The sequence below is a fragment of the Nerophis ophidion genome, linkage group LG04, assembly GCF_033978795.1.
Source record: "Nerophis ophidion isolate RoL-2023_Sa linkage group LG04, RoL_Noph_v1.0, whole genome shotgun sequence".
NCBI lineage: Eukaryota > Metazoa > Chordata > Actinopteri > Syngnathiformes > Syngnathidae > Nerophis > Nerophis ophidion.
In genome coordinates this window covers 4,965,491-4,980,658 of record NC_084614.1, presented here as the reverse complement: position 1 = coordinate 4,980,658, position 15,168 = coordinate 4,965,491, and the positions used below count along the sequence as shown (strand labels likewise).

Sequence of the window (15,168 nt, the reverse complement as noted above, 5' to 3'; positions counted from 1 at the left end):
AAAGATTTTATATTAAATCAAAAATTTTATTTATTGTTTGCTGCACTAAAAAAAATCATATTGAACATATGCTTTTTTTGTTTAATGAAGATGTAAAAAAAATATTAAGAGAATAGAATATATTTTTATTTTCATTGTACAACAAAATTGTAAGCAAAACTGATTTAATGCAAATTCATAATAACACATAAAAACATAAGAACATAAATAGATAAAAATAATTAATCTTACAGAACGATAAAGTTGTTTTAAATCAAAATAAGATTTTTTTTTAAATAGCACTATAAATGATATTCCAACAGCACAACAAGAATACTCCACATACGATCCATCATAATTCATTCTTTAAACCAAAAGCACTCATTTAAAGTACTTTTTATTTTTTTTTTACACAATAAAAGCTCATAGAATGTGTAACGCAATAGAAAAAAAAAATGATGTCACTTTCTGACAAAATCATGTGCAACCCACGTCACCGAAAAAACATCTCCGCCAAATTGTTTCACACATTTCTTGTCATTTAAACAAAAACAAAAAAAAATGGATTAAATTCTATTAAAAATGCAAAAACATTATGCATTTTTATTTATTTTTTTATTAAATTTTTTCCTCCTGGACAGCGAATGACAGGCTGTGTTTATTATGAGACGACGTATGCAATATTGATGGAGTGTAATGTCAATTATTCCACGCACAACTCCGTGCATAATGCAGCAGCACAGCTGACACGCAAATAAGACGTTACACAACCGCACATGCATGCACACAACACCGTCTCCATTGATGAAAGCCAGCACACACACACACACACACACACACACACACGCACACACTCTCGGTTACACAACACGTCTGACAGTCTCCATCCTCCAAATGGGTGCATTGTAGCATCAAGACGCCTGAGTGACGTGACCCACACACACCACACACACACACACACACACACACACACACACACACACACACACACACACACACACACACAGACACACACACACACACACGACGAGGACGACCCCCCCGGCCGGCCTACCTTGGTCCCCCGGCATGGTGAAGAGCACAGTGTGGGTCCTCGCCTGCTAAAGTGTTGAATGGGAAGAGGAGAGCGGCGCGGTACTACACGGACGTGCAGAGGCGGGATCGAGCGAGAGGCGTGCGCACGCGGTGACGCGCGCACGCAGAGCCGGAGGGAGGTAATGTGCATGTGTGTGTGTGTGTGTGTGTGCTTGTATTGCTACCCTTCTTGAGACTTCGACGAGGAAAAGTACCTTCCATATGAGGACCCGATAATATAAATGACTGTGTGTCGCTTTTAAAAGTGCTCCCCCTCTGGTCAACATATGAAATAACAAGTGTGTGTAAGAAATTGAAATGTGCCCCCTCTGGCCAAAATTAATAAAAATAATTAAATAAATATGTATATAGAGACATATTGTAATAACTTATATAAATAAAAAAAAATATATGTATAAATATAAACATATATGGGGGAAAAATCCCAAGACTACTTCATCTCTACAGAACTGTTTCATGTGGGGTTCCCTCAATCGTCAGGAGATTTAGAGATACACACATTGCGCTCTACCACGGTATCGAGCATTATTCTCTGGGTAATCCAATTAAGATATACATTTTTTAAAAGAAAATTTAACAATTTTGCCAATATTACAATCGGAATTAGAATTTTACTTGGCAAAATGATGACGAAAGTCATAATTTTACTCGAAAAAAACTACACTATTTTACAACAACAACAAAAAATTAGCAATATTGTGATGAAAGTCAGAATTTTATATGACAAATGTCACCATTTTGCATTAAAAAGTCATAATTTTACATACGAAAGTCAGAAGTTTATGAGAAAATGTTGCAATATTATGATAAAAGTTGGAATTTCACTCAATTACAATCGCAATCTTACAAGAAAAGGTTAACATTTTGGCAACTTTTTTAAGTCATTTTACTCGACAAGTCACATTTTCAAAAGAAAATTTTGTCAATATTACAATCGTAATTAGAATTTTACTTGGCAAAATGATGACAAAAGTCCTAATTTTACTCAAAAAAAACTACACCATTTTACAAGAACAACAAAAAAATTTGCAATATTGTGATGAAAATCAGAATTTTATATGACAAATGTCACCATTTTGCTTTGAAAAGTCATAATTTTACATACGAAAGTCAGAAGTTTATGAGAAAATGTTGCAATATTATGATAAAAGTTGGAATTTCACTCAATTACAATCGCAATTTTACAGGAAAAGCTTAACATTTTGGCAACTTTTTTTAAGTCATTTTACTCGACAAGTCACATTTTTAAAAGAAAATTTTAAAATGTTCCCAATATTACAATCGTAATTAGAATTTTACTTGGCAAAATGATGACAAGTCATAATTTTACTCGAAAAAAATTACACTATTTTACAAGAACAACAAAAAATTAGCAATATTGTGATGAAAGTCAGAATTTTAGATGACAAATGTCACCATTTTACATTAAAAAGTCATAATTTTACATACGTTTTTGTATATCTGTATATATATATATATATAAAAAAAAAATCATATATATCTATATATATATATATATATATATAGATATATATGTTTTTTTTTTTTTTTTAAATAAAAGCAGTATTTTTCTCACAATGTGTCAACTTTTTTCTTATACAATTGGGAACACTTTCTCATATTCTTTCGGTTTCTGTAATATTGCAACATTTTCTCATAAACTTCTGACTTTCGTATGTGAAATTATGACTTTTTAATGCAAAATGGTGACATTTGTCATATAAAATTCTGACCATCACAATATTGCTAATTTTTTGTTGTTCTTGTAAGTTTAATTTTTTTCCGAGTAAAATTATGACTTTTGTCATCATTTTGCCAAGTAAAATTCTAATTCCGATTGTAATATTGGCAACATTTTTAAATTTTCTTTTAAAAATGTGACTTGTCGAGTAAAATGACTTAAAAAAGTTGCCAAAATGTTAAGCTTTTCTTGTAAAATTGCGATTGTAGTTGAGTGAAATTCCAACTTTTATCATAATACAACATTTTGTCATAAACTTCTGACTTTCGTATGTAAAATTATGACTTTTTAATGCAAAATGGTGACATTTGTCACATAAAATTCTGACTCTCATCACAATATTGCCCATTTTTTTCATTCTTGTAAAATAGCGTAATTTTTTTCGGGTAAAATTATGACTTTTGTCATCATTTTGCCAAGTAAAATTCTAATTACGATTGGAATATTGACAACATTTTCTTTTAATAATGTGACTTGTTTAGTAAAATTACTTTAAAAAGTTGCCAAAATGCTAAGCTTTTTTTTGTAAAATTGCGATTGTAATTGAGTGAAATTCCAACTTTTATCATAATAGTGCACACATGTTCAGTTTTTGTCAAATTTTGACTTGTGTTGAGTAAAAAGAAGACTTTTGTCATAATTTTGCCAAATAAAATTCCATTTTTGATTATCATTTTGCCAAAATTTTTAAGTTTCCTTATAAAATTGTGACTTGTTTAGAAAAAATACGACTCTTGCTGGTGACATCTATCAAAATGAGGGTGGTCCCGAAAAGGAGGGATTTTCGCTTTTAAAAGTGCTCCCCCTCTGGTCAACATATGAAATAACAAGTGTGTGTAAGAAGTTGAAATGTGCCCCCCCTTTGTTCAAAATGAATTAAAAAAATAAAACAAATATGTATATAGAGACATACTATAATAACTTGAAATAAATAATGAAGATTCAAAACCAATTACAAACAAAAATTTAACTCAAAGCAGTCTTTTTCTCACAATGTGTCGACTTTTTTCTTATAAAATTGGGAACAATTTCTCATATTCTTTCTGTTTCTGTAATATTGCAATACTTTCTCATAAAATGACGTTTTAATGCAAAATTGTGACATTTATCACATAAAATTCTGACTTGTATCACAATATTTTTCCTATTTTTTTGTTGTTCTTGTAAAATAGTGACATTTTTCGAGTAAAATTATGACTTTTGTCATCATTTTTCCAAGTAAAATTTGCCAAAGTGTAAGTTTTCTTAAAAAAAATAAATATTTTTTTTTATAAAATTAACACTTGTCGAGTAAAAGACTTAATTTTGAGCCTTTCTTGTAAAATTGCGTCTGTTAGAGTACAGTTTCAACTTTTATCATAATTTTGCCAATTGTTTTGTTGTTCTTGTAAAATACTGATATTTTTGGAGTAAAATTATGACTTTTGTCATCATTTTGCCAAATAAAATTCCAACTATGATTATAATATTGGCAAAATTTTAAAATGTTCTTATAAAATTGTGACTTTTGTCGAGGACAATCACGACTGTTTTAAAAAAAAAAGCCAAAATGTTAAGCTTTTCTTGTAAAACTGCGACTGTTGTTGAGTAAAACTCCGACTTTTATCATAATATTGCCCGCGTGTTCAGTTTTTCTTGTCAAATTTTGACTTGCGTTGAGTAAAAAGAAAACTTTTGTCATAATTCCAAGTAAAATTCCAATTCCGATTATAATAATGGCAAAATTTGAAAGTTTCATTAAAATTTTTTTGACTTTTGTCGAGTAAAATTACGACTCTTTTCATAAAATTGCCCACATTTTAAGTTTATCTTGTAAAATTGCAACTGCTGTTGAATAAAATTCCAACTTTTATCATAATGCACAAATTTTTTTTGTCAAATTTTGACTTGTGTTGAGTAAAATGAGGAATTTTATTAAAATACTGCCAAAATTCTAAGTTTTTCTTGTGAAATTCTAACTCATTTGTCACAAGAAGCTTTTCTATATTTGTATAGTATTTATATATTATTTATGTTGTAATTACACTTCTTTATATATCTAAAAAGGCTGCTCCTTAGGTGGCAACTTGTCCAGGATGTACCCCGCCTTCCGCCCGATTGTAGCTGAGATAGGCGCCAGCACCCCCCGCGGCCCCAAAAGGGAATAAGCGGTAGAAAATGCATGGATGGATGGATGCTCCTAAAGAGGGAGACATTTGTGTCAGGTCCCCACAAGGTCAGAAATACAAGTGTGTGTGTGTGTGTGTGTGTGTGTGTGTGTGTGTGTGTGTGTTCTTGTATTCCTAGCCTTCTTGAGACATGAAGAAGAGGGTGGTCCCAAACAGGAGGGATTTTTCAAATGGACTGTGTGTCGCTTTTAAAAGTGCTCCCCCTCTGGCCAACATATGAAATAACAAGTGTGTGTAAGAAGTTGAAATGCACCTCCTTTGGCCTAAATGAAGAAATAAAAAAATACATATATATGTTTATAGAGAGACTTGAAGTAAAAAATGAAGATTAAAAACCAATTAGTTAAGTGAAGTGAATTATATTTATATAGCGCTTTTTCTCTAGTGACTCAAAGCCAATATCTAAGTGACATTTAAAGGAGTGTGGGTGGCACTGGGAGCAGGTGGGTAAAGTGTCTTGCTCAGGGACACAACGGCAGTGACTAGGATGGCGGAAGCGGGGATCGAACCTGGAACGCGCAAGTTGCTAGCACTGCCGCTCTACCAACCGAGCTAAATCGCCCCAAACAAACAAAAAACTTTTTTAAAAAAAATCAATTAAAAACAGTATTTTCCTCGCAATATGTCGACTTTTTTCTTATAAAATTGGGAACATTTTTTCGTAAAATTGTTACTTTTTCCCATGTAAAATTATTACTTTTTGATGGAAAATGGTGACATTCTGACTTTTATCACAATATTGCCAATTCTATAGTGGTTCTTGTAAAATAGTGACATTTTTCCCAGTAAAAAGATTACTTTTGTCATCATTTTGCCAAGTAAAATTCAGATTTTTTAAGTCATTTTTTAAAGTTTTCTTATAAAATTGTGACTTTTTTTTAATAAGGTGTGTGTGTGTGTGTGTGTGTGTGTGTGTGTGTGTGTGTGTGTGTGTGTGTGTCACAGCATCATTAAAACGGATGTATCACAGGGCTGGGCGATAATATGGAAAACTGTATCACGATATAGTCTTTGTATCCGCTATAGGGTTGTACAGTGTGTAAAGGATATCACCACATGGGCTCAGGAACACTTCATAAAACCACTGTCAGTAAATACAGTTGGTCGCTACATCTGTAAGTGCAAGTAGAAACTCTACTTTTTTAAGTTTTCTTATAAAATTGTGACTTTTTTTAATAAGGTGTGTGTGTGTGTGTGTGTGTGTCACAGCATCATTAAAACGGATGTATCACAGGGCTGGGCGATAATATGGAAAACTGTATCACGATATCATAGTCTTTGTATCCGTTATAGGGTTGTACAGTGTGTAAAGGATATCACCACATGGGCTCAGGAACACTTCATAAAACCACTGTCAGTAAATACAGTTGGTCGCTACATCTGTAAGTGCAAGTAGAAACTTTACTTTTTTAAGTTTTCTTATAAAATTGTGACTTTTTTTAATAAGGTGTGTGTGTGTGTGTGTGTGCGTGCGTGCGTGCGTGCGTGCGTGCGTGCGTGCGTGCGTGCGTGTGTGACACAGCATCATTAAAACGGATGTATCACAGGGCTGGGCGATATGGTGGAAAACTGTATCACGATATCATAGTCTTTGTATCCGTTATAGGGTTGTACAGTGTGTAAGGGATATCACCACATGGGCTCAGGAACACTTCATAAAACCATTGTCAGTAAATACAGTTGGTCGCTACATCTGTAAGTGCAAGTAAAAACTCTACTCTATTTCAGGCATTGTGGGGACATTTCCGGCATTGTGGGGACATTTCCGTCATTGTGGGGACATTTCCGTCATTGTGGGGACATTTCCGTCATTGTGGGGACATTTCTCACAGAGCGGCGTCGTGCTCTGACTCAGGTTCTAAAAACTGGGACGCGTCAGTGTGTTTCACTGCGGGCAGTCTGGTCAGGAACTTATTGACATATATGGACACACACTGGACACGCTCTGTGTTGCCATGGTAACTGTCTGCACACCACACACACACAGACACTTACACACACAAACACGCCACTTGAATGGAAAACCTCATTCTTTGTCACTTGACTAATGATACTCGTTAGCATGCTAATGTTCATAACTAGCTTTTTTTTTTAAGCTAACTTTGTAGGTATACAGGTACATCTCAGTCATATTTTGGTACTTGATGTATGCTAACATTAGCATATCTAGCATTTTAAATACATTTTTCCAGTTACAGTACACACCTCAAAGTAATGTATTTTGGCATTTGATCCATCTTACAGTTAGCATTTTTAACTAATTTAGCAGCTATACAACTCAGCGTCACATTCTTTGTCACTTGACTAATGATACCCTTTAGCATGCTAGCTTTTTTTTTTCTTAGCAAACTTTGTAGGTATATATCTCAGTCATATTTTGGTACTTGATGTATGGTAACAATAGCATGCTAGCATTTTAAACACATTTTTCCAGGTACAGGACACACCTCAAAGCAATTTTTTGGCATTTGACCCTTCTTAGGCTGCTGCCCCTGCGACCCGACCTCAGATAAGCGAAAAAAGATATATATATATATATATATATATATATATATATATATATAGAAAGGCTGCTCCTAAAGAGGGAGGCATTTTCTCAGGTCTCAAGAAGGCAACAAATATAAAAATGTGTGTGTGTGTGTGTGTGTGTGTGTGTGTGTGTGTGTGAGAAGACAACACCTTATGTTGTCCTGAGGAAGGTGGGGAGAGTTGACGTGAGAAAAGGTCATGGTCATGAGTCACATGACCATCTGATCTCGTCTAATGATGGTGTGTGTGTGTGTGTGTGTGTGTGTGTGTGTGTTCTTGTCACAAAAGTGGGTGCAGCCCTCACATTTCTGCCAGCATGTTCATGCCACTGCATCTTGTCAAGGGACGATACTGTGGACCATAACACTTCAGAGCAGGATACCAGCAAAAATGCACGTAGGGGATCGCATCCAGAGGCTCCGATACCGTGTGTGATACAAGTGGTCCTGCGGCGTGTTTACTTGTGTGTGATATCACGTGCGATGCAAGCGGTCCTGCAGCGTTTTTAGTTGTGTGTGATATCATGTGCGATACAATTGGTCCTGCGGCGTGTTTACTTGTGTGTGATATCACGTGCGATGCAAGAAGTCCTGCAGCGTGTTTACTTAGGTGTGATATCAAGTGCGATACAAGAAGTCCTGCAGCGTGTTTACTTAGGTGTGATATCAAGTGCGATACAAGAGGTCCTGCAGCTTAGTTACTTGTGTGGGATATCATGTGCAATACGAGCAGTCCTGCAGCTTGTTTACTTGTGTATGTGATATCATGTGCGATACAAACAGTCCTGCAGCGTGTTTGTGTTTGATATATTGTGCGATACAAGAGGTCCTGCAGTGTGTTTACTTGTGTTTGATATATTGTGCGATACAAGAGGTCATGCAGCGTGTTTACTTGTGTTTGATATATTGTGCGATACAAGAGGTCATGCAGCGTGTTTACTTGTGTTTGATATATTGTGCGATACAAGTGGTCCTGCAGCGTGTTTACCTGTGTGTGATATCAAATCCAATACAAGTGGTCCTGCAGCTTAGTTACTTGTGTGTGATATCATGTGCGATACAAACAGCCCTGCAGTGTGTTTACTTGTGTTTGATATATTGTGCGATACAAGAAATCCTGCAGCGTGTTTACTTGAGTGTGATATCAAGTGCGATACAAGCGGTCCTGCAGCGTGTTTACTTGTGTTTGATATATTGTGCGATACAAGAGGTCCTGCAGCGTGTTTACTTGTGTGATATCGTGTGCGATACAAGTGGTCCTGTGGTGTGTTTACTTGTGTTTGGTATATTGTGCGATACAAGAGGTCCTGCAGTGTGTTTACTTGTGTTTGATATATTGTGCGATACAAGAGGTCCTGCAGCGTGTTTGTGTTTGATATATTGTGTGATACAAGAGGTCATGCAGCGTGTTTACTTGTGTTTGATATATTGTGCGATACAAGAGGTCATGCAGCGTGTTTACTTGTGTTTGATATATTGTGCGATACAAGTGGTCCTGCAGCGTGTTTACAAGCGGTCCTGCAGCTTAGTTACTTGTGTGGGATATCATGTGCAATACGAGCAGTCCCGCAGCTTGTTGTGTGTGATATCACGTGCGATTCAAACAGTCCTGCGGTGTGTTTACTTGTGTTTGATATATTGTGCGATACAAACAGTCCTGCAGTGTGTTTACTTGTGTGTGATATCACGTGCGATACAAACAGTCCTGCAGTGTGTTTACTTGTGTTTGATATATTGTGCGATACAAGAGGTCCTGCAGCGTGTTTACTTGTGTTTGATATATTGTGCGATACAAGAAGTCCTGCAGCGTGTTTACTTGTGTTTGATATATTGTGCGATACAAACAGTCCTGCAGTGTGTTTACTTGTGTGTGATATCACGTGCGATACAAACAGTCCTGCAGTGTGTTTACTTGTGTTTGATATATTGTGCGATACAAGAGGTCCTGCAGCGTGTTTGTGCTTGATATATTGTGCGATACAAGAGGTCCTGCAGCGTGTTTGTGTTTGATATATTGTGCGATACAAGAGGTCCTGCAGCGTGTTTGTGTTTGATATATTGTGCGATACAAGAGGTCCTGCAGCGTGTTTACTTGTGTTTGATATATTGTGCGATACAAACAGTCCTGCAGTGTGTTTACTTGTGTTTGATATATTGTGCGATACAAGCGGTCCTGCAGTGTGTTTACTTGTGTTTGATATATTGTGTGATACAAGAGGTCCTGCAGCGTGTTTACTTGTGTTTGATATATTGTGCGATACAAGAGGTCCTGCAGCGTATTTACTTAGGTGTGATATCAAGTGCGATACAAACAGTCCTGCAGCATGTTTACTTGTGTTTGATATATTGTGCGATACAAGAGGTCCTGCAGCGTGTTTACTTGTGTGATATCGTGTGCAATACAAGCGGTCCTGCGGGGTGTTTACTTGTGTGTGATATCATGTGCGATACAAGAAGTCCTGTAGCGTGTTTGTGTTTGATATATTGTGCGATACAAGTGGTCCTGCAGCGTGTTTACTTGTGTTTGATTTCATGTGCGATACAAACAGCCCTGCAGTGTGTTTACTTGTGTTTGATATATTGTGCGATACAAGAGGTCCTGCAGCGTGTTTACTTGAGTGTGATATCAAGTGCGATACAAGAAGTCCTGTAGCGTGTTTGTGTTTGATATATTGTGCGATACAAGTGGTCCTGCAGCGTGTTTACTTGTGTTTGATATCATGTGCGATACAAGAGGTCCTGCAGCGTGTTTGTGTTTGATATATTGTGCGATACAAGAGGTCCTGCAGCGTGTTTACTTGTGTTTGATATATTGTGCGATACAAGAGGTCCTGCAGCGTGTTTACTTGAGTGTGATATCAAGTGCGATACAAGCGGTCTTGCAGCGTGTTTAATTGTGTTTGATATATTGTGCGATACAAGAGGTCCTGCAGCGTGTTTACTTATGTTTGATATATTGTGCGATACAAGAGGTCCTGCAGCGTATTTACTTAGGTGTGATATCAAGTGCGATGCAAGCGGTCCTGCAGCGTGTTTACTTGTGTGTGATATCACCTGCGATACAAACAGTCCTGCCAATTGTTCACAATCCTTACGAGAGATGAGGCCACGTATGTTTTTTTTTTTTTGCTCGTAATAATCGTCCTGTATGATAACCTGTATCATAAAGTGTAGTGAATATGAAGTACCAATACATGATTATTGATTCATGGAATGTTCTGGATTGGATTGACGTGAGGGTTTCAGCTTCACTGCTGCGGCCATCTTTTCTTTTTGTGCCTTTTCTTGGACCTCGTCCTCATTTGAATATATAACACACACACACACACACACACACACACACGTGCTGTATATATAGTTCTTCCATACTTGCTATGAGTTCCCTGCTGGTGTTGTGTTGCGTTCATGAAACCAACGAGACTTCACAACTCGGTCCTGTGGTCTGTAAGTGACCTCATCAAGGTGCAGGTCCCGCCACCTGATGACTTGCCAGGCGGCACGTGCTAACAGCAGCATATTGGGGGAAGATGACGTCAATGTGCCGTCACGCGCTGTCTCCATGGCAACCGCCTAATCCGACACGGATACTCTGGCGGGGCAGAAAATATCATTTCTGCACCCGACGTGAGTCACAGCCAAAACATTTGGACTATTTCAGGGGCACACGTGTGTCCCGTGTGTGCAGGAGGTGGCGCTGCACGCAGGCTACTGTGCACACTTGGAAAATACATAAGCATCAAAGGTCATATTTCGCAAAGATGTTTGAATGCAACACGATGATAGACCTGCACAAGACTGGAATGGACTACAAGTCTATTAGGTGGTTAAAGAGACAAGATTATAGACCTGCACAAGCCTGGAATGAACTGCCAAGACCATTAGATAGTTAAAGAGACAAGATTGTAGACCTGCACAAGACTGGAATGGACTACACGTCTATTAGGTAGTTCAAGAGACAAGAATGTAGACCTGCACAAGCCTGGAATGTACCACAAGACTTTTTGGTCGTTAGCGAGACAAGATGATAGACCTACACAAGACTGAAACGGACTACAAGACCATTGGATAGTTAAAGAGACAAGATTATAGACCTGCACAAGACTGGAATGGACTGCAAGACCATTAGATAGTTAAAGAGACAAGATTGTAGACCTGCACAAGACTGGAATGGACTACGCGTCTATTAGGTAGTTAAAGAGACAAGAATGTAGACCTGCACAAGACTGGAATGGACTGCAAGACCATTAGCGCGTTAAAGAGACAAGATTATAGACCTGCACAAGCCTGGAATGTACCACAAGACTTTTTGGTAGTTAGCGAGACCAGATGATAGACCTGCACAAAACTGGAATGTACTACAAGACAATTAGGTGGTTAAAGAGACAAGATTATAGATCTGCACAAGACTGAAACGGACTACAAGACCATTGGATAGTTAAAGAGACAAGAGTATAGACCTGCACAAGACTGGAATGGACTGCAAGACCATTAGCGCGTAAAAAGATACAAGATTATAGACCTGCACAAGACTGGAATGGACTGCAAGACCATTAGCGAGTTAAAGAGACAAGATTATAGACCTGCACAAGACTGGAATGGACTGCAAGACCATTAGCGAGTTAAAGAGACAAGAGTATAGACCTGCACAAGACTGGAATGGACTGCAAGACCATTAGCGCGTTAAAGAGACAAGATTAGAGACCTGCACATGACGGGAATGGACTGCCAAGACCATTAGATAGTTAAAGAGACAAGATTGTAGACCTGCACAAGACTGGAATGGACTACGCGTCTATTAGGTAGTTAAAGAGACAAGAATGTAGACCTGCACAAGACTGGAATGGACTGCAAGACCATTAGCGCGTTAAAGAGACAAGATTATAGACCTGCACAAGCCTGGAATGTACCACAAGACTTTTTGGTAGTTAGCGAGACCAGATGATAGACCTGCAGAAGACTGGAATGTACTACAAGACAATTAGGTGGTTAAAGAGACAAGATTACAGATCTGCACAAGACTGAAACGGACTACAAGACCATTGGATAGTTAAAGAGACAAGATTATTGACCTGCACAAGACTGGAATGGACTGCAAGACCATTAGCGAGTTAAAAAAACAAGATCATAGACCTGCACAAGACTGGAATGGACTGCAAGGCCATTAGCGAGTTAAAGAGACAAGATTACAGATCTGCACAAGATTGAAACGGACTACAAGACCATTGGATAGTTAAAGAGACAAGATTATAGACCTGCACAAGACTGGAATGGACTGCAAGACCATTAGTGAGTTAAAGAGACAAGATTATAGACCTGCACAAGACTGGAATGGACTGCAAGACCATTAGCGAGTTAAAGAGACAAGAGTATAGACCTTCACAAGCCTGGAATGTACTACAAGTCTATTAGGTGGTTAAAGAGACAAGATTAGAGACCTGCACATGACGGGAATGGACTGCCAAGACCATTAGATAGTTAAAGAGACAAGATTGTAGACCTGCACAAGACTGTAATGGACTACATGTCTATTAGGTAGTTCAAGAGACAAGAATGTAGACTTGCACAAGACTGGAATGGACTGCAAGACCATTAGCGTGTTAAAGAGACAAGATTATAGACCTGCACAAGCCTGGAATGCACCACAAGACTTTTTGGTAGTTAGTGAGACCAGATGATAGACCTGCACAAGACTGGAATGTACTACAAGACAATTAGGTGGTTAAAGAGACAAGATTATAGACCTGCACAAGACTGGAACGGACTGCAAGACCATTAGCGAGTTAAAGAGACAAGATTATAGACCTGCACAAGACTGGAATGGACTGCAAGACCATTAGCGAGTTAAAGAGACAAGAGTACAGACCTTCACAAGCCTGGAATGGACTACAAGTCTATTAGGTGGTTAAAGAGACAAGATTAGAGACCTGCACATGAGGGGAATGGACTGCCAAGACCATGAAATAGTTAAAGAGACAAGATTTTAGACCTGCACAAGACTGGAATGGACTACACGTCTATTAGGTAGTTCAAGAGACAAGAATGTAGACCTGCACAAGACTGGAATGGACTGCAGGACCATTGGATAGTTAAAGAGACAAGATTATAGATCTGCACAAGACTGAAACGGACTACAAGTCCATTAGCGAGTTAAAGAGACAAGATTATAGACCTGCACAAGACTGGAATGGACTGCAAGACCATTAGCGAGTTAAAGAGACAAGATTATAGACCTTCACAAGCCTGGAATGGACCACACGTCTATTAGGTAGTTAGCGAGACAAGATGATAGACCTGCACAAGACTGAAACGGACTACAAGACCATTGGATAGTTAAAGAGACAAGATTATAGATCTGCACAAGACTGAAACGGACTACAAGTCCATTAGCGAGTTAAAGAGACAAGATTATAGACCTGCACAAGACTGGAATGGACTGCAAGACCATTAGCGAGTTAAAGAGACAAGATTATAGACCTTCACAAGCCTGGAATGGACTACAAGTCTATTAGGTGGTTAAAGAGACAAGATTAGAGACCTGCACATGAGGGGAATGGACTGCCAAGACCATTACTTAGTTAAAGAGACAAGATTGTAGACCTGCACAAGACTGGAATGGACTACACGTCTATTAGGTAGTTCAAGAGACAAGAATGTAGACCTGCACAAGCCTGGAATGTACCACAAGACTTTTTGGTAGTTAGCGAGACAAGATGATAGACCTGCACAAGACTGAAACGGACTACAAGACCATTGGATAGTTAAAGAGACAAGATTATAGACCTGCACAAGACTCAAATGGACTACAAGACCATTGGGTAGTTAAAAAGACAAGATTATAGACCTGCACAAGACTGGAATGGACTGCAAGACCATTAGCGAGTTAAAGAGACAAGATTATAGACCTTCCAAGCCTGGAATGTACTACAAGACTTTTAGGTAGTTAACGAGACAAAATTATAGACCTGCACAAGCCTGGAATGTACTACGAGACTTTTAGGTAGTTAAAGAGACAAGATGATAGACCCGTACAAGTCTGGAATGTACTACAAGACTTTTAGGTAGTTAAAGAGACAAGATTATAGACCTGTACAAGATTGAAATGGACTACAAGTCTATTACGTAGGTAAAGAGACACGATTGTAGACCTGCACAAGACTGACTTGGACTACAAAACTATTAAGTAGATAAAGAGACAAGATTGTAGAACTGAAAAAGACTGATATGGACTACAAAACTATTAAGAAGTTAAAGAGACAAGATTGTAGACCTGCACAAGACTGGAATGGACTACAAGACTTGTATGTAGTTAAAGAGACAAGTTTGTAGACCTATACATCACTGCAATAGAGCACAAAACTATAAGGGAGTTTAAGGGACAAGATTATAGACCTGCACAAGACTGGAATGGACTGCAAGACCATTAGCGAGTTAAAGAGACAAGATTGTAGACCTGCACAAGCCTGGAATGTACTACAAGACAATTAGGTAGTTAACGAGACAAGATGATAGACCTGCACAAGTCTGGAATGTACTACAAGACAATTAGGTAGTTAAACAGACAAGATTATAGACCTGCAAAAGACTGAAATGGACTACAAGTCTATTAGGTAGTTAAAAAGACACGATTGTAGACCTGCACAAGACTGACATGGACTAC

At 37.9% G+C, this 15,168-nt stretch overlaps 1 protein-coding gene across 1 annotated transcript in view; it reads right to left on the bottom strand.

The window, feature by feature from the left end:
* Nucleotides 1-15,168, bottom strand: part of dclk1a (doublecortin-like kinase 1a) — a 132,724-nt gene that overhangs the window by 51,591 nt on the left and 65,965 nt on the right. The window lies entirely within an intron of this gene.